Source organism: Hyperolius riggenbachi, chromosome 2, assembly GCF_040937935.1.
Source record: "Hyperolius riggenbachi isolate aHypRig1 chromosome 2, aHypRig1.pri, whole genome shotgun sequence".
NCBI classification, from domain to species: Eukaryota; Metazoa; Chordata; class Amphibia; order Anura; family Hyperoliidae; genus Hyperolius; species Hyperolius riggenbachi.
The window spans coordinates 405,488,990-405,515,292 of NC_090647.1; positions in this window are offsets into that span (position 1 = coordinate 405,488,990).

Sequence of the window (26,303 nt, forward strand, 5' to 3'; positions counted from 1 at the left end):
CCCTTTTTCCCACCCTATCCCTCCCTTGGTCTCTCTACCCTAACTCCAGAAGGAAATGGGAAAACGAGTCTTTCTTCCCTGCTTCTTAAACACTAAAACAACATAGTAACCTGAGAATACTGCCGTGGGTCTAGGAGTTTTGCCCTTGGGCGCCTAGACCGCCCGAGATTTGAAGTTTTCCTAATGTGCCTAGGAGTTGTTGAGTGCAGTACCATGTGGAGTATTTGAAATTTTCCATGAGAGTATCTATTTCCTGTTGATTGAAATTAAATTGGATGAAACGTCTCCATATCTTGAAGAACTTGTTTGACCTTTTTTCTTTGCTTTGCAAAGTGTATAATTTCTCCAGTAGAAATAGTTTGAGAAGTTCTTCCTTGACATTGGTAATCGTAGGTGGATGTGGTTTAATCCATTGTTGGAAAATAGCTCTCTTTGCTACAATTAGTATTAAGTGATATAAGTCTGACGGCATTGATTTTGGCATTGAGTCTCTGGATTCAAAATGGTTGAATACGCACAAATCTTTCTGTTTGGCAATGTCCTTGTTGCACACTAGGTTGGCATACCTGCATACCTTGTCCCAAAAGTGGTTTATGTGTGAGCATTGCCACAGACAGTGCATCATATTAGCTTCCGGCTCTTTACATTTGGGGCACCACGGATTGTATTGAGGTGGCGGCGTTTTATATTTTATGTTGTACGCGTATTTGGCTTTGTGAATCAGCAGGAGATTTGCCGTTCTCCAGGTTTCGGCTGTAATGAGTGAGCAGAATTTTTCATGGCCTCTTAGTAGTGTCTCTGCCAGGTTTTCACTCGCCCATTCCTTTTTCCATGGCTTGCATAATAGCTCCTTTGCGTTTAAAGATGTATAGGCTTTGAGACCTCTATAGATATCAGACAATGATCTCGGCGGTGTACAAGGTCCAATAAAGTAGTAATTTTTGGTACATTTATTATTCCACTTGGAATGGATGACCAAAAATGTTACCACATGTATTAACATTTTAACAAAAACCTCAAGCTTAGTATTTTTTTTAACCGATAAAAACAGTTGGGCATTATGATTCTAAAAAAAATATTAAAGGAGAGTCTACTCACATGACCTAGGCTATTTCTTGACCTAAATGCCTGAGCAACTTCAATAACTGACCTTTTCCACCTTCTGTACCATGATTAATGCGACATAAAGCTGGTGTGTTTGTCATCTCAGAAACAAATCCAAAGCTTTCATTCTTGGAGTCCCATCAAACGCCAAAATATCACTTTAACCACTCTGCGACCGCCTAACGCAGGATTGCAGGTGGCAGAGTGGCTTCCTCATTCCTTGCTCACGCCAGGTGGCATGATCTTGCCAGAATTGAGATTTGCAGGGAATGAGCGCTCGCTCGAGCACGCGTTCCCTGCTGTAAACAAAGCGGAGCTTCTTCATCAGCCTGTCTGTCACAATCGGAGCTGGTAAGCTGATTTAAAGACATAAACAGCTAATAAATATGTGTACAGTGCTGCAAACTAGTGCATCACTGTACAGAGGACAGCCCTGTCACTTAACTGTCCCCCCTAATGGCTGTAAAGATTGCAACAGCAATCAGAGACCACCCAAAGAAAGCTCTATTAGTGGGTAGAAAAGGAGGTAAAATTAATTTGGGTGCTAAGTTGTATGACTGAGCAATAAACCGTTAAAGTTGTAAAGTGTGGAAATGTAAACAATGGCCTGGTCACTGGGGGGTATAAACATGTGTTCCTCAGGTGCTTAAAGGACCACTATCGTGAACATTGTAAAATTTTAAATACATGTAAACACATACAGATAGGAAGTACATTTCTTCCAGAGTAAAATGAGCCCTTAATTACATTTCTCCTATGTTGCTGTCACTTACAGTGGGTAGGAGAAATCTGGCAGAACCGACAGGTTTTGGACTAGCCCATCTCCTAGTGGTGGGTTGTTAAAAGCACTCAGGGAATGGCAGTTGCTCCGTCTAACTGCTTAAAAAGTGTGCAGCGAGCAGGGAGGCCAGAATCTTTATATAAATTATTTTTAAAGAGTGTCTTTAAAAGTTATAAAGGCCATGCTGAGAATCCCCCATGAAGAAATGTACTAGACCAAAACCTTTTGGTTCCGTCAAATTGTTACTACCTACTGTAAGTGACAGCAAGATGGGAGAAAAGTAATTTAGGGCTCATTTTCATCGGGGTAAAACGCACTTCTTATTTGTAAGTGTTTACATGTATTTTACATTTTTAAATTCTCTGCGATAGTGGTCCTTGAAGAACCACAAAGAAATCATTTTTAAAATCCTTAAGTTAAAGTAAAACCTGCTTCCTGGAGGTCTTCTTTAGTTTTGTGGCCTGAGTGATGTACCTCGGGACAGGAAGAAAAAAAAACACACTAAAATTGATGACTTGGGCCACAGAACTGATCACGCATTTTTTTTTTAAGTAAGAGTCTTTTGGTTAATCAAGTTGGCAAAAATTAAACATTTTGCCAACAGGATTGTAAGCCCGCCCACCAGCGACAAGGTAGACTCTCTTCGGGCGGGGCCTACACTACACTATGCTGGCCTACTCTTATTGGTGCTATTCACCCTGAAAGCTAAATTGATGACTTGGGCCACAGAACTGATCACGCATTTATTTATTTTTTAAGTAAGAGTCTTTTGGTTAGGGTTAAATAGCTAAACACGATAAATAGCTAAAACAGTGTCACCACTGCTGTAAAAAAAATTGTAGCACATTCAAATTCTAAACCAGGTGTGCACTTACTCTTTCACTTTGTATGGCCTCCTCCTCCCCAATGCCATACCAGTCCTCTCCAGATAAGTAGTACTTTTTGGCACATTCATTATTCCACTTGGAATGGATGACCAAAAATGCTACCAGATTTATTAACATTTTAACGAAAACCTCAATCTTAGTATTTTTTTTTTAAACTTATAAAAACAGTTGGGCATTATAATTCTAAAAAAAATATTGAAGGAGAGTCTACTCACGTGACCTAGGCTATTTCTTGACCTAAATGCCTGAGCAACTTCAATAAGTGATCTCTTCCACCTTCTGTACCATGATTAATGCGACATTAAGCTGGTGTGTTTGTCATCTCAGTAGCGAATGCAAAGCTTTCATTCTTGAAGTCCCATCAAACTCCAAAAAGAGGGAAGAAAAAAATGCATTGGTTCTTCTAATTGGTTGCCAAAGTTCAGAGACTTCCTCCTACAGCTGTTCCATCTAGTCAACCTCTCCTTAAAATGTTCTTCTCCTGTGTTGTCTCACTGCCAATGCTTTCAGCTAGATCAGTCGATTAATCCAGCATCCTCAACCTATGTAGCATTTAACTTCTCCAGTGAAATCTATAAGGTACCTTCCTACTTTCTACGATTCACATCATAAGTAGTATTCTTCTTCCAAGCTCTATTGAGGCCAAAAAGCTTAAATTCTTCCAGGGTTTATAATAATGCAAAAAAAAAAAAAAAAATCGCACAATACTCAGATTTCAAACTGCAAGGGCATACAATCAAAATATTGATATTAGACTGCCTCCTGCAGCTGTTTGATCCAGTCAACTTCTCTTAAAATGTTCCTCTTCTGTGTTGTCTCACTGCTAATGCTTTCAGCTAGATTAGTCTAATAATCCAGCGTCCTCAAGCTATGTAGCATTCAATTTCTTCGGTAAAATACATTGGTCAAGTACCTTCCTTATTTTTAGGTAATGCTGCATAAGTGCTCTTTTTCTTCCACGCTTCATCAAGGCCAAAAAGCTGAAATTCTTCAAGGTTGGATTTTACAGCAAAAAAAATCGCACGGTACTCGGATTTCAAATTGCAAGGGCATACAATCAACATATTGACATTAATTAAAAGTGAAAAAGTAAGTTTACATGATAAATAGCTAAAACAGTGTCACCACTGCTGTAAAAAAAAATTGTAGCACAATCAAATTCTAAACCAAGTGTAAACTTATTCTTTCACTCTGTATGGCCTCCTCCTCCCCAATGCCATACCAGTCCTCTCCAGATAAGTAGTAATTTTTGGCACATTCATTATTCCACTTGGAATGTATGACCAAAAATTTTACCACATTTATTAACATTTTAACAAAAACATCAATCTTAGTTGTTTTTTTTAACCGATAAAAACAGTTGGGAATTATAATTCTAAAAAAATATTAAAGGAGAGTCTACTCACATGACCTAGGCTATTTCTTCACCTAAATGTCTGAGCAACTTCAATAACTGATCTCTTCCACCTTCTGTACCATGATTCATGTGACATAAAGCTGGTGTGTTTGTCATCTCAGAAGCGAATCCAAAGCTTTCATCCTTGGAGTCCCATCAAACTCAAAAAAGAGGGAAGAAAAATAATACAATACAATACAATAACATTTGTAAAGCGCTTTTCTCCCATAGGACTCAAAGCGCAAAAATATGCATCCGTTCTTCTAATTGGTTGCCAAAGTTCAGAGATTTCCTCCTGCAGCTGTTCCATCTAGCCAACTTCTCCTTAAAATGTTTTTCTCCTGTGTTGTCTCACTACCAATGCTTTTAGCTAGATCAGTCTAATAATCCAGCGTCCTCAAGCTATGTGGCATTTAAATTCTCCAGTGAAATAAATCTGTTAGGTACCTTCCTTCTTTTTATGATTCATATCAGAAGTGGTATTCTTCTTCCATGCTCCATTGAGGCCAAAAAGCTGAAATTCATCCAGGGTTTATAATAACGCAAAACATCGCACGATACTTAGATTTCAAACTGCAAGGGCATACAATCAAAATATTGATATTAGACTACCTCCTGCAGCTGTTCAATCCAGTCAATGGCCTTAATTCACTAAGCTTTTCTCCTGTCTTTAATAACTCTTCTAGAGTTGTTACCATGGTGATAAGGCATGTAGTATTCAGGAAACATTTTACCTCAGCCAAACCTAAAGTTAACTCTTCTGTCTTTAAGTTAACTCTTCAATCCTTAAAATACCTCCAGAGTTAAAGACAGGCTGTTTATTAACTGCATGTGAAAATAACTACAGAGGAGGTAAATTAACTACAGAGGAGGTAAAATAACTACAGAGGAGGTAACTTAACTATAGAGGAGGTAACTTAACTACAGAGGAGGTAACTTAAGGAATGAAGAGATAAGATAAATCTCTCTTATGTGGAGGTAAGTTTTCTCTTGCCTTATTATCTCCAGCATGATCTTAGTGAATTGAGGCCAATGTCTCTTTAAATGCTCCTCTTCTGTGTTGTCTCATTGCTAATCCATGTAACTAGATCAGTCAATTAATCAAGCATCATCAAGCTATGTAGCATTTAACTTTTCCAGTGAAATAAATATGTCAGGTACCTTCCTCCTTTTTATGATTTAAATCATAAGTGGTATTCTTCTTCCATGCTCCATTTAAGCCAAATAGCTTGAATTATTGAAGGGTTTATAATAGCGTAAAAATTAGTATGATACTCAGATCTCAAACTGCAAGGGCATACATTTAAAATATTGATATTAGACTGCCTCCTGCAGCTGTTCGATCCAGTCAATTTCTCTTAAAATTTTCCTTTTCTGTGTTGTCTCACTGCTAATGCTTTCAGCTAGATCATTTGATTAATCCAGCATCCTCAAGCTATGTAGCATTTAACTTCTCCAGTGAAATAGATCTGTCAGGTACCTTCCTCCTTTTTATGATTTACATCATAAGTGGTATTGTTCTTCCACGCTATAGTTAGGCCAAAATGCTGAAATTCTTCCAGGGTTTATAATAGAGCAAAAAATTGCATGATACTCAGATTTCAAACTGCAAGGGCATACAATCAAAATATTGATATTAGACTGCCTCCTGCAGCTGTTCGGTCCAGTCAACTTCTGTTAAAATGTTCCTCTTCTGTGTTGTCTCACTCCTAATGCTTTTAGCTAGATTAGTCTAATAATCCAGCGTCCTCAAGCTATGTAGCATTTAATTTCTCCGGTAAAATACATCGGTCAAGCACCTTCCTTATTTTTAGGAAATGCTGCATAAGTGCTCTTTTTTCTTCCACGCTTCATCAAGGCCAAAAAGCTGAAATTCTTCAAGGTTGGATTTTACCGCAAAAATAAAATAAAAATCGCACGATACTCGGATTTTAAATTGCAAGGGCATACAATCAACATATTGACATTAATTAAAAGTGAAAAAGTAAGTTTACACGATAAATAGCAAAAACAGTGACACCACTGCTGTAAAAAACAATAGTAGCACATTCAAATTGTAAACCAGATGTAAACTTACTCTTTCACTTTGTATGGCCTCCTCCTCCCCAATTCCATACCAGTCCCCTCCAGATAAGTAGTAATTTTTGGCACATTTATTATTTCACTTGGAATGGATGACCAAAAATGTTACCACATTTGTTAACATTTTAACAAAAACCTCAATCTTAGTATTTTTTTTAAACCGATAAAAACAGTTGGGCATTATGATTCTAAAAATAATATTGAAGGAGAGTCTACTCACATGACCTAGGCTATTTCTTGACCTAAATGCCTGAGCAACTTCAATAACTGACCTCTTCCACCTTCTGTACCATGATTAATGTGACATAAAGCTGGTGTGTTTGTCATCTCAGAAACAAATCCAAAGCTTTGGAGTCCCATAAAATGCCAAAATATCACTTTAACCACTCTGCGACCGCCTAACGCAGGATTGCAGGTGGCAGAGTGGCTTCCTCATTCCTTGCTCACACCAGGTGGCATGATCTTGCCAGAATTGAGATTTGCAGGGAATGAGCGCTCGCTCGAGCACGCGTTCCCTGCTGTAAACAAAGCGGAGCTTCTTCATCAGCCTGTCAGTCACAATCGGAGCTGGTAAGCTGATTTAAAGACATAAACAGCTAATAAATATGTGTACAGTGCTGCAATCTAGCGCATCACTGTACAGAGGACAGCCCTGTCACTTAACTGTCCCCCCTAATGGCTGTAAAGATCGCAGCAGCAATCAGAAACCACCCAAAGAAAGCTCTATTAGTGGGTAGAAAAGGAGGTAAAATTAATTTGGGTGCTAAGTTGTATGACTGAGCAATAAACCGTTAAAGTTGTAAAGTGTGGAAATGTAAACAACGGCCTGGAATCCCCCATGAAGAGAAGGACTAGACCAAAACCTTTTGGTTCCGTCAAATTGTTACTACCTACTGGAAGTGACAGCTAGATGGGAGAAAAGTAATTTAGGGCTCATTTTCATCGGGGTAAAACGCACTTCTTATTTGTAAGTGTTTACATGTATTTTACATTTTTAAATTCTCTGCTATGACTTGATGACTTGGGCCACAGAACTGATCACGTATTTTTGTTTTTAAGTAAGAGTCTTTTGGTTAATCCAGTTGGCAAAAATTAAACATTTTGCCAACAGGATTGTAAGCCCGCCCACCAGCGACAAGGTAGACTCTCTTCGGGCGGGGCCTACACTACACTATGCTGGCCTACTCTTATTGGTGCTAGTCACCCTGAAAGATAAATTGATGACTTGGGCCACAGAACTGATCACGCATTTTTTTTTAAAGTAAGAGTCTTTTGGTTAGGGTTAAATAGCTAAACATGATAAATAGCTAAAACAGTGTCACCACTGCTGTAAAAAAAATTGAAGCACATTCAAATTCTAAACCAGGTGTACACTTACTCTTTCACTTTGTATGGCCTCCTCCTCCCCAATGCCATACCAGTCCTCTCCAGATAAGTAGTAATTTTTGGCACATTCATTATTCCACTTGGAATGGATGACCAAAAATGTTACCAGATTTATTAACATTTTAACAAAAACCTCAATCTTAGTATTTTTTTAAACTTATAAAAACAGTTGGGCATTATAATTCTAAAAAAAATATTGAAGGAGAGTCTACTCACGTGACCTAGGCTATTTCTTGACCTAAATGCCTGAGCAACTTCAATAAGTGATCTCTTCCACCTTCTGTACTATGATTAATGCGACATTAAGCTGGTGTGTTTGTCATCTCAGAAGCGAATTCAAAGCTTTCATTCTTGAAGTCCCATCAAACTCCAAAAAGAGGAAAGAAAAAAATGCATCGGTTCTTCTAATTGGTTGCCAAAGTTCAGAGACTTCCTCCTACAGCTGTTCCATCTAGTCAACCTCTCCTTAAAATGTTCTTCTCCTGTGTTGTCTCACTGCCAATGCTTTCCGCTAGATCAGTCGATTAATCCAGCATCCTCAACCTATGTAGCATTTAACTTCCCCAGTGAAATCTGTCAGGTACCTTCCTACTTTTTACGATTCACATCATAAGTAGTATTCTTCTTCCAAGCTCTATTGAGGCCAAAAAGCTTAAATTCTTCCAGGGTTTATAATAATGCAAAAAAAAAATAATTTGCACAATACTCAGATTTCAAACTGCAAGGGCATACAATCAAATATTGATATTAGACTGCCTCCTGCAGCAGTTCGAACCAGTCAATTCCTCTTAAAATTTTCCTCTTCTGTGTTGTCTCACTGCTAATGCTTTCAGCTAGATCAGTTGATTAATCCAGCTACGATTCAATCTCAATATGTAGCATTCAACTTCTCCAGTGAAATAAATCTGTCAGGTACCCTCCTTCTTTTTATGATTCATATCATAAGTGGTATTCTTCTTCCATGCTCCATAAAGCATAAATTCATCCAGGGTTTAAAATAACGCAAAAAAATCGCACGATTCTAAACTGCAAGGGCATGCAATCAAAATATTGATATTAGACTGCCTCCTGGGCTTTATTCACTAAACCATGATAAGTCATATGACAGCGGTTTTTACGCGCATTTTCACGCTCAATCCCAAATTATCATGCGAAAACAATATCGTTTTCGCACGATAATTGATTGTGCATAAAAAATGTGCATGAAAACTGCCGTGATATGACTTATCATGGTTTAGTGAATCAAGCCCCATGACATCAAGTTTATTTCCTGAATAATATCACAAATTAGCCACCATAGCTGTATTTCTCACTTATAACTCATAAAACAAACACTCAGGGTAGGAACACACTAGGCAGAAACTTTAGCATTGTGGAAAATGCAGCAGAAAATGCAAGTAATGCAAGTCAATGGGCCGCCTAGAAAAACACGTTTGCATTCTGCAATGTGCGTTTTTTAAAAAGCAGGACTTGCTGCATATTTTTCCAAAATGCATCTAAAACACACATAATGAATGTCAATGGTGACGCAGAGGTATTGCGTTTTTTTAAACCTTTTTTTATTATAAACAATTTTTATGATGTGTTTACGCTTCAAAAATGCTTAGAAAATGCTTACAAAACGCGTATGCGATTTATATATGTGAACCACAAACACATTCAAATTCAAGCAAAATGCATGTGCGGAACAAAAACGCAAAATGGAAATGCACTAAAAACGCACAAGTTCATATTCAGCAAAACGCTAAGTTTCACGCGTGGCCTAGTGAGTTCCCACCCTCACAGCCAAGTGTATCACTGGTAGTTAAATATCGGCCTGATTTATTATATGAACATCAGAATAAATCATATTATATATATTCCCTAGAAAACCCCTTTGCTGATTCCACAGTGACCAGCTGATACAAGGGTGGGGAACATCACACGAGTGACACCTATAGAAGAATAGAGGTAATCCTAGAATAGGAGACATGAGGGACAATCAGCGACTCACCTGCCAATCTCACGGGAAATGAGCCCGCAGGGCCAACACAAGCCAATATATGATAAACATGCTGATGTCACAATGGTTGCTGCAGCTGTGGAGGGAGGGAGCCTGTTGTGACATCACCACATGACCACACCCACATTCTGGAACATTCTCACGCCACTGCTATACACTATAGGCTTGATTCACTAAACCGTGATAAGTCATCGTTTTCGCACAATAATTCGTAATTGTGCGTGAAAATGCGTGTGAAAACGGCTGTGATATGACTTAACATGGTTTAGTGAATCAAGCCCCATGACATCAAGTTTATTTCCTGAATAATATCGCAAATTAGCCACCATAGCTGTATTTCCCACTTATAACTCATAAAACAAACACTCAGGGTAGGAACACACTAGGCAGAAACGTTAGCATTGTGGAAAATGCAGCAGAAAATGCACATGATGCAAGTCAATGGGCCACATAGAAAAACACGTTTGCATTTTGCAATGTGCGTTTTTTAAAATGCAGGACTTGCTGCATATTTTTCCAAAATGCATCTAAAACACACATAATGAATGTCAATAGTGACGCAGAAGTATTGCGTTTTAGTGCTTTTTGAAAGCTTTTTTTTTTTGTTTTAAACTATTTTTATGATGTGTTTCCGCTTCAAAAATGCATAGAAAATGCTTACAAAACGTATATACGATTTATATATGTGAACCACGAACACATTAAAATGCAAGCAAAATGCACGTGCGGAAAAAAAACGCAAAATTGAAATGCACTGAAAGCGCACAAGTGCATATGCAGCAAAATGCTAAGTTTCATGCATTTCCCACCCTCACTGCCATGTGTATCACTAGTAGTTAAATATCGGCCTGAATTATTATATAAACATCAGAATAAATCATATTATGTATAACCCCCAGAAAACCCCTTTGTTGATTCCCCAGTGACCAGCTGATATAAGGGTGGGGAACATCACATATGAGTGACACCTATAGCAGAATAGAGGATATCCTAGAATAGGAGACATGAGGGACAAGCTACTCGCCTGCCAATCTCATGGGAAATGAGCCCTCAGGGCCAAAACAAGCCAATATTTGATAAACATGCTGATGTCACAATGGTTGCTGCAGCTGTGGTGGGAGGGAGCCTATTGTGACATCATCACATGACCACACCCGCATTCTGGAACATTCTCACGCCTCTGCTATACACTATGGGCTTGACTCACTAAACCATAAAAAGTCATATCACGGCGGTTTTTACACACATTTTCGCACACAATCGCAAAGTATTATTATGCGAAAACAATATCGTTTTCGCACGATAATTTGTGATTGTGCGCAATAATGCACACAAAAACGGCCGTGATATGACTTATCATGGTTTAGCGAATCAAGCCCCATGACATCAAGTTTATTTCCTGAATAATATCACAAATTAGCCATCATAGTTGTATTTACCACTTATAACTAAAAAAACAAACACTCAGGGTAGGAACACACTAGACAGAAACTTTAGAGTTGTGGAAAACGCAGCAGAAAATGCACGTAATGCAAGTCAATGGGCCACAGAAAAAAACACGTTTGCATTCTGCAATGTGCGTTTTTTAAAATGCAGGACTTGCTGCATATTTTTCCTAAATGCATCTAAATGGCACATAATGAATGTCAATGGTGACGCAGAGGTATTGCGTTTCAGTGCGTTTTTAAAGCTTTTTTTTTTTATAAACCATTTTTATGATGTGTTTCCGCTTCAAAAATGCATAGAAAATGTTTACAAAACGCATATGTGATTTATATATGTGAACCACAAACACATTAAAATGCAAGCAAAATGCACATGCAGAGCAAAAAATGCAAAATGGAAATGCACTGAAAACGCAAAAGTGCATATGCAGCAAAACGCTAACTTTCACGCATGGCCAAGTGAGTTCCCACCCTCACAGCCAAGTGTATCACTGGTAGTTAAATATCGGCCTGAATGATTATGTACACATCAGAATAAATCATATTATGTATAACCCACGGAAAACCCTTTTGCTGAATCCCCAGTGACCAGCTGATACAAGGGTGGGGAACTTCACATATGAGTGACACCTATAGAAGAATAAAGGAAATCCTAGAATAGGAGACATGAGGGACAAGCAGCTACTCACGTGCCAATCTCACGGGAAATGAGCCCTCAAGACCAAGACAAGCCAATATATGATAAACATGCTGATGTCACAATGGTTGCTGCAGCTGTGGAGGGAAGGAGCCTATTGTGACATCACCACATGACCACACCCACATTCTGGAACATTCTTACACCCCTGCTATACACTATGGGCTTGATTCACTAAACCGTGATAGTCATATTACGGCGTTTTTTTGTGGATTTTTATGCACAATCACAAATTATCGTGCAAAACCAATATCGTTTTCGTGCGATAATTCGCAATTGTGCCCGAAAATGCGTGTAAAAACGGCCGTGATATGACTTATCACGGTTTAGTGAATCAAGCCCCATGACTTTAAGTTTATTTCCTTAACAATACCACAAATTAGCCATCATAGCTGTATTTCCCACTTGTAACTCATAAAACAAACACTCAGGGTAGGAACACACTAGGCAGAAGCGCTAGCGTGGTGGTAAACACAGCAGAAAATGCACATGATGCATGTCAATTGGCCGCCTGGGAAAACACATATGTTTGCATTCTGCGATGTGCGCTTTTTTCAAATGCAGGACTTGCTGCATATTTTTCTAATATGCATCTAAAACGCACATAATGAATGTCAACGGTGACGCAGAGGTATTGCGTTTTAGTGTGTTTTTTTAAAGCTTCTATTTAAATAAAAAACAATTGTAAGGATGTGTTTCTGCTTCATCTTAACTTCCTAGTGATTAGCATAAAATGCATATCAAAAATGCATAGAAAATGCTTACAAAACGTATATACTATTTATATATGTGAACCACAAACACATTAAAATTCAAGCAAAATGCACGTGCGGAACAAAAACGCAAAATGGAAATGCACTAAAAACGCACAAGTGCATATGCAGCAAAACGCTACGTTTCACGCATTGGCCTAGTGTATTCCCACCCTCACTGCCATGTGTATCACTGGTAGTTGAATATCGGCCTGAATTATTATATAAACATCAGAATAAATCATACCCCTTTGCTGATTCCTCAGTGACCAGCTGATATAAGGGTGGGGAACATCTTATATGAGTGACACCTATAGAAAAATAGAGGAAATCCTAGAATAGGAGACATGAGGGACAATCTACTCACCTGCCAATCTCATGGGAAATGAGCCCTCAGGGCCAAAACAAGCCAATATATGATAAACATGCTGATGTCACAATGGTTGCTGCAGCTGTGGGGGAGGGAGCCTATTGTGACATCATCACATGACCACACCCACATTCTGGAACTTTCTCATGCCCCTGCTATACACTATGGGCTTGACTCACTAAACCGTGATAAGTCATATCACGGCGGTTTTTACACACATTTTCTCGCACAATTGCAAAGTATCATGCGGAAACAATATAGTTTTTGCATGATAATTCGTGATTGTGCGCAATAATGCGCGCAAAAACGGCCGTGATATAACTTATCACGGTTTAGTGAATCAAGCCCCATGACATCAAGTTTATTTCCTGAATAATATCACAAATTAGCCATCATAGTTGTATTTACCACTTATAACTAAAAAAACAAACACTCAGGGTAGGAACACACTAGGCAGAAACTTTAGCGTTGTGGAAAACGCAGCAGAAAATGCACGTTGTGCAAATCAATGGGCCACATAGAAAAACACGTTTGCATTCTGCAATGTGCGTTTTTTAAAATGCAGGACTTGCTGCATATTTTTCCAAAATGCATCTAAAATGCACATAATGAATGTTAATGGTGACGCAGAGGTATTGTGTTTTTTAAAGCTTTTTTTATTATAAACAATTTTTATGATGTGTTTCCGCTTCAAAAATGCATAGAAAATGCTTACCAAACGCATATGCGATTTATATATGTGAACCACAATCACATTAAAATTCAAGCAAAATGCATGTGCGGAACAAAAAATGCAAAACGGAAACGCACTGAAAACGCACAAGTGCATATGCAGCAAAACGGTAACTCTCACGCAAAGCCAAGGGAGTTCTAACCCTCACAGCCAAGTGTATCACCGGTAGCAGAGGCGTATCTAGAGGGGTGCAGGCATGGCTCCTGCCATAGGCGCCACAGCACCATGGGCGCCATTCCTGTCCTTGTGCTGCGCCCCATGCCTGTCCCTGTGACTCAAATTTCAGATCAGATTAATTCTGTTATCTGGGAAACATGGCTACTTAGTTTATGTATGTAGGGTGCACTTGGCTTAGTGTTAGAAAAAGAGAGGACAAAGATGAAATAAGAAGAGTTACTTCAGCAATATCCCGAGCCAAAAAACATAGGCAACCATAACACATGTACGCTAGAACGGATGCTGCTTTTAGATGGGAGGGGGCTCTGACGGGGGGCCGGGGGGGGGGGAGGGCGCAATTTTAGTGTTTGCCATAGGCTCTATATTACCCAGATATGCCCCTGACCGGTAGTTAAATATCGGCCTGAATTATTATATATCAGAATAATTCATATTATGTATAACCCCCAGAAAACCCCTTTCCTGATTCCCCAGTGACCAGCTGATATAAGGGTGGGGAACATCACATATGAGTGACACCTATAGAAGAATAGAGGATATCCTAGAATAGGAGACATGAGGGACAAGCTACTCACCTGCCAATCTCATGGGAAATGAGCCCTCAGGGCCAAAACAAGCCAATATATGATAAACATGCTGATGTCACAATGGTTGCTGCAGCTGTGGGGGAGGGAGCCTATTGTGACATCATCACATGACCACACCCACATTCTGGAACATTCTCATGCCCCTGCTATACACTATGGGCTTGACTCACTAAACCATGATAAGTCATATCACGGCGGTTTTTACACACATTTTCGCACACAATCGCAAAGTATTATGTGAAAACAATATTGTTTTTGCACGATAATTCATGATTGTGCGCAATAATGCGCGCAAAAACGGCCGTGATATGACTTATCACGGTTTAGTGAATCAAGCCCCATGACATCAAGTTTATTTCCTGAATAATATCACAAATTAGCCATCATAGTTGTATTTACCACTTATAATTAAAAAAACAAACACTCAGGGTAGGAACACACTAGGCAGAAACTTTAGAGTTGTGGAAAATGCAGCAGAAAATGCACGTAATGCAAGTCAATGGGCCACATAGAAAAACACGTTTGCATTCTGCAATGTGCGTTTTTTAAAATGCAGGACTTGCTGCATATTTTTCCAAAATGCATCTAAATGGCACATAATGAATGTCAATGGTGACGCAGATGTATTGCGTTTCAGTGCGTTTTTTGAAGCTTTTTTTTTTATAAACCATTTTTATGATGTGTTTCCGCTTCAAATATGCATAGAAAATGCTTACAAAACGCATATGCGATTTATATATGTGAACCACAAACACATTAAAATTCAAGCAAAATGCACATGCGGAACAAAAAATGCAAAATGGAAATGCACTGAAAACGCAAAAGTGCATATGCAGCAAAACGCTAACTTTCACGCATGGCCAAGTGAGTTCCCACCCTCACAGCCAAGTGTATCACTGGTAGTTAAATATCGGCCTGAATGATTATGTACACATCAGAATAAATCATATTATGTATAACCCACAGAAAACCCTTTTGCTGAATCCCAGTGACCAGCTGATACAAGGGTGGGGAACTTCACATATGAGTGACACCTATAGAAGAATAGAGGAAATCCTAGAATAGGAGGCATGAGGGACAAGCAGCTACTCACGTGCCAATCTCACGGGAAATGAGCCCTCAGGGCCAAGACAAGCCAATATATGATAAACATGCTGATGTCACAATGGTTGCTGCAGCTGTGGAGGGAGGGAGCCTATTGTGACACCACCACATGACCACACCCACATTCTGGAACATTCTTACACCCCTGCTATACACTATGGGCTTGATTCACTAAACCGTGATAGTCATATTACGGCGTTTTTTTGTAGATTTTTATGCACAATCACAAATTATCGTGCAAAACCAATATCGTTTTCGTGCGATAATTCGCAATTGTGCCCGAAAATGCGTGTAAAAACGGCCGTGATATGACTTATCACGGTTTAGTGAATCAAGCCCCATGACTTTAAGTTTATTTCCTTAACAATACCACAAATTAGCCATCATAGCTGTATTTCCCACTTGTAACTCATAAAACAAACACTCAGGGTAGGAACACACTAGGCAGAAGCGCTAGCGTGGTGGTAAACACAGCAGAAAATGCACATGATGCATGTCAATTGGCCGCCTGGAAAAACACATATGTTTGCATTCTGCGATGTGCGCTTTTTTCAAATGCAGGACTTGCTGCATATTTTTCCAAAATGCATCTAAAACGCACATAATGAATGTCAACGGTGACGCAGAGGTATTGCGTTTTAGTGGGTTTTTTAAAGCTTGTATTTAAATAAAAAACAATTGTAAGGATGTGTTTCTGCTTCATGTTGACTTCCTAGTGATTAGCATAAAATGCATATCAAAAATGCATAGAAAATGCTTACAAAACGTATTTACGATTTATATATGTGAACCACAAACACATTAAAATGCAAGCAGAATGCACGTGCGGAACAAAAACGCAAAATGGAAATGCACTGAAAACACACAAGTGCATATGCAGCAAAACGCTAAGTTTCATGCATTGGCCTAGTGTGTTCCCTCCCTCACTGCCATGTGTATCACTGGTAGTTAAATATCAGCCTGAATTATTACATAAACATCAGAATAAATCATATTATGTATAACCCCCAGAAAACCCCTTTGCTGATTCCTCAGTGACCAGCTGATATAAGGGTGGGGAACATCTTATATGAGTGACACCTATAGAGAAATAGAGGAAATCCTAGAATAGGAGACATGAGGGACAAGCTACTCACCTGCCAATCTCACGGGAAATGAGCCCTCAGGGCCAAGACAAGCCAATATATGATAAACATGCTGATGTCACAATGGTTGCTGCAGCTGTGGAGAGAGGGAGCCTATTGTGACATTATCACACGACCACACCCACATTCTGGAACATTCTCACGCCCCTGCCATACACTATGGGCTTGACTCACTAAACCGTGATAAGTCATATCACGGCGGTTTTTACGCACATTTTCTCGCACAATTGCAAAGTATCATGCAGAAACAATATAGTTTTCGCACGATAATTTGTGATTGTGCGCAATAATGCGCGCAAAAACGGCTGTGATATAACTTATCACGGTTTAGTGAATCAAGCCCCATGACATCAAGTTTATTTCCTGAATAATATCACAAATTAGCCATCATAGTTGTATTTACCACTTATAACTAAAAAAACAAACACTCAGGGTAGGAACACACTAGGCAGAAACTTTAACATTGTGGAAAACACAGCAGAAAATGCACGTAATGCAAATCAATGGGCCACATAGAAAAACACGTTTGCATTCTGCAATGTGCGTTTTTTAAAAAGCAGGACTTGCTGCATATTTTTTCAAAATGCATCTAAAATGCACATAATGAATGTCAATGGTGACGCAGAGGTATTGTGTTTTTTAAAGCTTTTTTTATTATAAACAATTTTAATGATGTGTTTCCGCTTCAAAAATGCATAGAAAATGCTTACCAAACGCATATGCGATTTATATATGTGAACCACAATCACATTAAAATTCAAGCAAAATGCATGTGCGGAACAAAAAATGCAAAACGGAAACGCACTGAAAATGCACAAGTGCATATGCAGCAAAACGGTAACTCTCACGCAAAGCCAAGGGAGTTCTAACCCTCACAGCCAAGTGTATCACCGGTAGTTAAATACCGGCATGAATTATTATATATCAGAATAATTCATATTATGTATAACCCCCAGAAAACCCCTTTGCTGATTCCCCAGTGACCAGCTGATATAAGGGTGGGGAACATCACATATGAGTGACACCTATCGAAGAATAGAGGAAATCCTAGAATAGGAGACATGAGGGACAAGCAGCTACTCATCTGCCAATCTCACAGGAAATGAGCCCTCAGGGCCAAGACAAGCCAATATAGGATAAACATGCTGATGTTACAATGGTTGCTGCAGCTGTGGAGGGAGGGAGCCTATTGTGACATCATCACATGACCACACCCACATTCTGGAACATTCTCATGCCCCTGCTATACACTATGGGCTTGATTCAATAAACCGTGATAAGTCATATCACGGCCATTTTCACCTGGATTTTTGCATTTGCACGCGACCGCAAATGTGCATGTGCAATCGCGACTTATCGCGCAAAAATGATATCGTTTTGTGTGAAAATTTGCGATTGTGCGTGATAATTCACGAATGCACCCAATAATTCGCAATCCCGCGTACACGCTAAAATGCGCGTGAAAACGGACGTCACATGACTTATCACGGTTTAGTGAATCAAGCCCCATGACATCAATTTTATTTCCTGAATAATATCACAAATTAGCCATCATAGTTGTATTTACCACTTATAACTAAAAAAAACAAACACTCAGGGTAGGAACACACTAGGCAGAAACTTTAGCGTTGTGGAAAACGCAGCAGAAAATGCACGTAATGCAAGTCAATGGGCCACATAGAAAAACACGTTTGCATTCTGCAATGTGCGTTTTTTAAAATGCAGGACTTGGTGCATATTTTTCCAAAATGCATTTACAACGCACATAATGAATGTCAATGTTGACGTAGAAGTACTGTACTGCGTTTTAGTGCTTTTTTAAAGCTTTTTTTTTGTTTTAAACTATTTTTATGATGTGTTTCCGCTTCAAAAATGCATAGAAAATGTTTACAAAACGTATATATGATTTATATATGTGAACCACAAACACATTAAAATGCAAGCAGAATGCACGTGCGGAACAAAAACGCAAAATTGAAATGCACTGAAAGCGCACAAGTGCATATGCAGCAAAACGCTAAGTTTCATGCATTGGCCTAGTGTGTTCCCACCCTCACTGCCATGTGTATCACTGGTAGTTAAATATCGGCCTGAATTATTATATAAACATCAGAATAAATCATATTATGTATAACCCCCAGAAAACCCCTTTGTTGATTCCCCAGTGACCAGCTGATATAAGGGTGGGGAACATCCCATATGAGTGACACCTATAGAAGAATACAGGATATCCTAGAAAAGGAGACATGAGGGACAAGCTACTCACCTGCCAATCTCATGGGAAATGAGCCCTCAGGGCCAAAACAAGCCAATATATGATAAACATGCTGATGTCACAATGGTTGCTGCAGCTGTGGGGGAGGGAGCCTATTGTGACATCATCACATGACCACACCCACATTCTGGAACATTCTCATGCCCCTGCTATACACTATGGGCTTGACTCACTAAACCATGATAAGTCATATCACGGCGGTTTTTACACACATTTTCGCACACAATCGCAAAGTATTATGTGAAAACAATATCGTTTTCGCACGATAATTTGTGATTGTGCGCAATAATGCGCGCAAAAATGGCCGTGATATGACTTATCACGGTTTAGCGAATCAAGCCCCATGACATCAAGTTTATTTCCTGAATAATATCACAAATTAGCCATCATAGTTGTATTTACCACTTATAATTAAAAAAACAAACAGGGTAGGAACACACTAGGCAGAAACTTTAGCGTTGTGGAAAATGCAGCAGAAAATGCACGTAATGCAAGTCAATGGGCCACATAGAAAAACACGTTTGCATTCTGCAATGTGCATTTTTTAAAATGCAGGACTTGCTGTACATTTTTCCAAAATGCATCTAAATGGCACATAATGAATGTCTGAATCCCCAGTGACCAGCTGATACAAGGGTGGGGAACTTCACATATGAGTGAACCTATAGAAGAATAGAGGAAATCCTAGAATAGGAGACATGAGGGACAAGCAGCTACTCACGTGCCAATCTCACGGGAAATGAGCCCTCAGGGCCAAGACAAGCCAATATATGATAAACATGCTGATGTCACAATGGTTGCTGCAGCTGTGGAGGGAGGGAGCCTATTTTGACATCATCACATGACCACACCCACATTCTGGAACATTCTCACACCCCTGCTGTACACTATGGGCTTGATTCACTAAACCATGAGTCATATTACAGCGTTTTTTTGTGCATTTTCACGCACAATCAAAAATTATCGTGCAAAAACAATATCATTTTTGTGCGATAATTCGCGATTGTGCCTGAAAATCCCTGTAAAAACGGCTGTGATATGAATTATTACAGTTTAGTGAATCAAGCTCCATTAAGTTTATTTCCTTGATAATACCACAAATTAGCCATCATAGCTGTATTTCCCACTTATAACTCATAAAACAAACACTCAGGGTAGGAACACACTAGGCAGAAACGCTAGCGTTGTGAAAAACGCAGTAGAAAAAGCACATAATGCAAGTCAATGGGCCACATAGAAAAACACATATGTTTGCATTCTGTAATGTGCGTTTTTTTCAAATGCAGGACTTGCTGCATATTTTTCCAGAATGCATCTAAAAAGCACATAATGAATATCAACGGTGACGCAGAGGTATTGCGTTTTAGTGAGTTTTTGAAAGCTTTTTTTAAAAAAACAACAACAATTGTTAGGATGTGTTCCTGCTTCATGTTGACTTCCTAGTGATTAGCATAAAATACGAATCAAAAATGCATAGAAAATGCATACAAAACGCATATACGATTTATATATGTGAACCACAAACACATTAAAATGCAAGCAAAATGCACGTGCGGAACAAAAACGCAAAATGGAAACGCACTGAAAACGCACAAGTGCTTATGCAGCAAAACTCTAACTTTCATGCATGGCCTAGTGAGTTCTAACCCCCACAGCCAAGTGTATCACCGGTAGTTAAATATCGTCCTGAATTATTATATAAACATCAGAATAGTTGTAGTTCCCACTTATAACCAATAACAAACACTCACGGCCATTTGTATCACTAGTAATTAAATATGAGTCTGAGAGCCCTTTCACAGGTGCAGTGCACTATTTTTACCACACCCCACTGCGTTGCAGAGACTTTCATAGTTCTCATAAGCTGTGTTGTAACATCACTGTAACATCACTATAGGGTGGAGGCCCCTCTGGAGATACCTAGCAGACTGTTCTATGATGTTTTTTCTTCCTTTTTTTGCTTTTTCCGTGAGTGTCTGGATCATAGTGGCGATCAAATCTGATGGTGTGTTGGTGTGTGAAGAAGTTTGAAGAAAACTGAAGAAATTTGTCTGTACAGTGAGAACTATATGGGTAGCTCACCTTATATATAAACTGACACATATGAATACTGGCCTGTAAGTATTGACACTGATAAATGACAAAGCCATGATGCGGATTGTGATTAAGGTTAGGTTTTATTCTTATTATCCTTTCTTAAAAGTACTGAAGACGATCTTCTTGATGAAGATACCCCACCAACAACTACAGGTGTGGACATTACTGACCCTTCATCACAGAATACTAGTGCAACATCTGTGCATGAAAAGAGGAAAACACCCCTATGCACTCCTCATCCACTCAGTTCACACCCCATGTACCCGTAATGTATCACACAGGAGGAGACAAAGCTTTCAGCTCAGAAGATGTCTAGGTCTGGATATGACCACAAAATGATCTGATCCATTGAGAAGGCAGTATTCCATATGGAGAAAAAATAAAAAAAAACCTTTGAAACATTGACTGGGCCCTGTACTCAGTTCCTCCTCAGTCTAGTACCATCTCTTTAAAAAATCCCAGATGATAAATTGTTGCTAGCCAAACGTGATGTCATTGAGATTGTAAACAAATATCTGACACCAGAACCAGCAAAGGAAACCCAAGACACATATTATGGCCATACTCATATGGGCCCACTTTAAAATCCATACAGATACCCACTACAGCCACCTTATTATAGTCAACCTGTATATGAGCCTCACAATTACTCATTGCCACTATGCAATATTATGCTCCTAGGGCCGCACGCCGCCTACTATCCAACCATCCCACCACCTATGCCTCCAAGACCATCAAGTCCACAAGAACCCTCTCCTGACACACCAGTGTATACAGATCTTAGTGGTCAAGGTAGTGGTCCCAACAAGCCACAACAACACTTACCTGATAGTGAGACAAACTGCATCTCACCATTATTGTATGTTGTTGACGAAATATAATGTGGCTTCCTTCCAGCTACTAGTTATGATGGTTTAATTTCCTGTTTATAGTTTCTTTTGTAAAGATTTGCCTGTTCTTTTTTATATTTGACCACAAAGTGGTTATTTTTATTACACTGTACCTTAGTGTTATTGGAAGTGTCTGTGTAGGACAGATAGGCCACCTCAACACTGTACTTGTCCTTACAAGCCTGGGACACAATTTCTGCCTCCGGGAGATAATCCAAGCTGTTGAAAAAAAAATATATTTACATTTGTGAAGTGCAGCACTTTAATTTTGCAGGTACAAATGTACCAGTGCATATTCAACATATTTTGGTTACATGATTAAAAAAATGGCATAATTCTAAACAAAATTGGGCCAGTTATTGCCAAAATTAAAAAAAACAAAATAAAAAAACAGGTCTTCTCTTTGTTCAAAGATAAGATAAGATAAGATGTTGACTTCCCTAGTGATTAGCATTAAATGCATATCAAAAATACATAGAAAATGCATACAATACCAAGGCCAGCCTTAGTTTTTCCAACGTCCTGAGCGAGACTTGACTTCCTTTGCAGGTTGATGCATTGTTGAATGGTTGATCAATGTGGCTTAAACATGCTTAGGTGTGGGTATAGTGGGCGCAAAGTGTTTGCCTATAGCTGTTGCTAAGGTCATTGGTGGTGACATTTGAGTAAAACCATATATATGAAGGTAAAAATGGCTTTAAAGGGGCAATATATACCTTAAACATGGTATTACAGAAATACATGCCCAAAAAAATTGAAACTCACCTGGCTATATTCATCCTGGTGTAAGCAAAGAATTTCTGTGGATGAGCACGGAAAGCCTGGTCAATGGACTGAAATTGACCCTTCCAATCTCTGGTCACATTCATGGGATGCACCCAGTCCCAAGGAGGCCTGGACCTTCTCCTCATGAAACCAACAGCACACAAAAGAACAACCAACTCTTCCTCCATCGCTATACTCCTGTAACAACTGCTGGTTTGGCGGCTGCGGACAGGCAGGGTGTATCCGCAGCCGCCTTTGTTCCATGTACTCAGGCCTCGTTTGTCCCCTCGGCGTCTAGCACGCCGAAAGCGGTGCTGTCTGCTGCTCATAGGGTCTCTGTCTCGCGCGGGTGCGCGCGGAGACAGGACCTTTATGCGAGTAGAAGGTGCGTCAGCTGACCTGCCGGTCGGCTGACGTCATAGGTGACTCTCGCCGCTCGGATTGGCTGATTCCGAGGTGGGAGCAGCTGAGAGCCTTCCTCTGCTTCATAAGCCTTCGTTCTCCATTATATAGCCAGAATCATACACAGGTAATCAATAATAACAATTTGACAATAATCCTAGTCTTTGTGTGAAATCCCTGGTTTCCTCCCAGATCAAAGAACACCGGATACTAGTTTAAGGTCTGAGTGCTAACACAATTACTCACTACTCTTCTGCCTTACGATTCTGTACTGATATACCTCTCTGTTTGCCGAACCGTGCCTGCCTGACCTCTCTACTCATCAGTGGGCCCTTGCCACTGGTGAGGTGTTATATTTATATACCCACCAGCTTCTCTGGTGAGGTATCGCTATCTTTCCTTAGTGACTGATAGTACCTTACCAGCTCCTCTGGAAAGGTCTGGTTAAAATATACAGTCACTTTCACTGCTAGTGCCTTGCCAGCTCCTCTGGTATGGACTAGTTATACTATTCTGTACTCTCACTGTTAGTACCTTTCCAGCTCCTCTGGAAAGGTGTGATCAAACTATACAGTCTCTTGTACTGTTAGTGCCTTGCCAGCTCCTCTGGTAAGGTCTAGCAAAACTATTGAGTTACGGTTGCCCCAAGCACTATTCACACAGTATCCTTGCTACTATACCAGTATTATTGGTGATTCTGCAGATCACCACATAATCAGGTATAGTGTCTGCATTATTGGTGATACTGCAGAATACCTAATAATCAGACATCCGTTACAACTCCTCTCTAAAACCCACAAAGCATTGCAGGTAACACTCCCCTTATATAACCTGCCCATTACAATCATTATATTATTATGTATGTTAATTACAATTATTTAGAACAAGGACTCTTTAAATTTAGCCAAAATATATCAGAAAAATGCAAAATGTCCCACAAAAAATCCCGTACAAAAAGCTATGTAGCATTTAACTTCTCTAGTGAAATAAATCTGTCAGGTACCTTCCTCCTTTTTATGATTTATTTTACATCATAAGTGGTATTATTCTTCCACGCTGTATTTAGGCCAAAAAGCTGAAATTCTTCCAGGGTTTATAATGCCGCAAAAAATCGCATGATACTCAGATTTCAAACTGCAAGGGCATACAATCAAAATGTTGATATTAGACTGCCTCCTGCAGCTGTTCGATCCAGTCAACTTCTCTTAAAATGTTCCTCTTCTGTGTTGTCTCACTGCTAATGCTTTTAGCTAGATTAGTCTAATAATCCAGCGTCCTCAAGCTATGTAGCAGTCAACTTCTCCGGTAAAATACATCGGTCAAGTACCTTCCTTATTTTTAGGAAATGCTGCATGAGCGCTCTTTTTCTTCCATGCTTCATCAAGGCCAAAAAGCTGAAATTCTTCAAGGTTGGATTTTACCGCAAAAAATCGCACGATACTCGAATTTCAAATTGGAAGGGCATACAATCAACATATTGACATTAATTAAAAGTGAAAAAGTAAGTTTACACGATAAATAGCAAAAACAGTGACACCACTGCTGTAAAAAACAATAGTAGCACATTCAAATTGTAAACCAGATGTAAACTTACTCTTTCACTTTGTATGGCCTCCTCCCCCCCAATTCCATACCAGTCCCCTCCAGATAAGTAGTAATTTTTGGAACATTTATTATTCCACTTGGAATGGATGACCAAAAATGTTACCACATTTATTAACATTTGAACAAAAACCTCAATTTTAGATTTTTTTAAACCCATAGAAACAGTTGGGCATTATGATTCTAAAACAAATATTGAAGGAGAGTCTACTCACATGACCTAGGCTATTTCTTGACCTAAATGCCTGAGCAACTTCAATAACTGCTCTCTTCCATCTTCTTTACCATGATTAATGCGACATAAAGCTGGTGTGTTTGTCATCTCAGAAGCGAATCCAAAGCTTTCATTCTTGGAGTCCCATCAAACTCTAAAAAGAGGGAAGAAAAAAATGCAACCGTTCTTCTAATCGGTTGCCAAAGTTCAGAGATTTCCGCCTGCAGCTGTTCCACCTAAGTCAACTTCTCCTTAAAATGTTCTTCTTTTGTGTTGTCTCACTGCCAATGCTTTTAGCTAGATCAGTCTAATAATCCAGCTTCCTCAAGCTATGTGGCATGTAACTTCTCCAGTGAAATAAATCTACTAGGTACCTTCCTTCTTTTTATGATTCATATCATAAGTGGTATTCTTCTTCCATGCTCCATTGAGGTCAAAAAGCTTAAATTCTTGCAGGGTTTATAATAACGCAAAAAATTTTATGATACCCAGATTTCAAACTGCAAGGGCATACAATCAAAATATTGATATTAGACTGCCTCCTGCAGCTGTTCGATCCAGTCAACTTCTCTTAAAATGTTCCTCTTCTGTGTTGTCTCACTGCTAATGCTTTCAGCTAGATTAGTCTAATAATCCAGCGTCCTCAAGCTATGTAGCGTTCAACTTCTCCGGTAAAATACATCGGTCAAGTACCTTCATTATTTTTAGGAAATGCTGCATGAGCGCTCTTTTTCTTCCATGCTTCATCAAGGCCAAAAAGCTGAAATTCTTCAAGGTTGGATTTTACCGAAAAAAATCGCACGATACTCGAATTTCAAATTGGAAGGGCATACAATCAACATATTGACATTACTTAAAAGTAAAAAAGTAAGTTTACACGATAAATAGCTAAAACAGTGTCACCACTGCTGTAAAAAAGAATTGTAGCACAATCAAATTCTAAACCAGGTGTAAACTTACTCTTTCACTCTGTATGGCCTCCTCCTCCCCAATGCCATACCAGTCCTCTCCAGATAAGTAGAGTTGGGCCGAACCTCCGAACCGCAATAGACTTCAATGGGGATGCGAACTTTGAAAAAAAAAATAATTATGCTGGCCACAAAAGTGATGGAAAAGATGTTTCAAGGGGTCTAACACCTGGAGGGGGGCATGGCGGAGTGGAATACATGCCAAAAGTCCCCGGGAAACATCTGGATTTGACGCAAAGCAGCGTTTTAAGGGCAGAAATCACATTGAATGCTAAATGACAGGCCTAAAGTGCTTTCAAACATCTTGCATGTGTATACATCAATCAGGTAGTGTAATTAAGGTACTGCTTCACCCTGACACACCAAACTCACCGTGTAACGCAGCGCAAACAGCTGTTTGTGTAGTGACGGCCATGCTGGACTGGTGCGCACCATGGCGAGA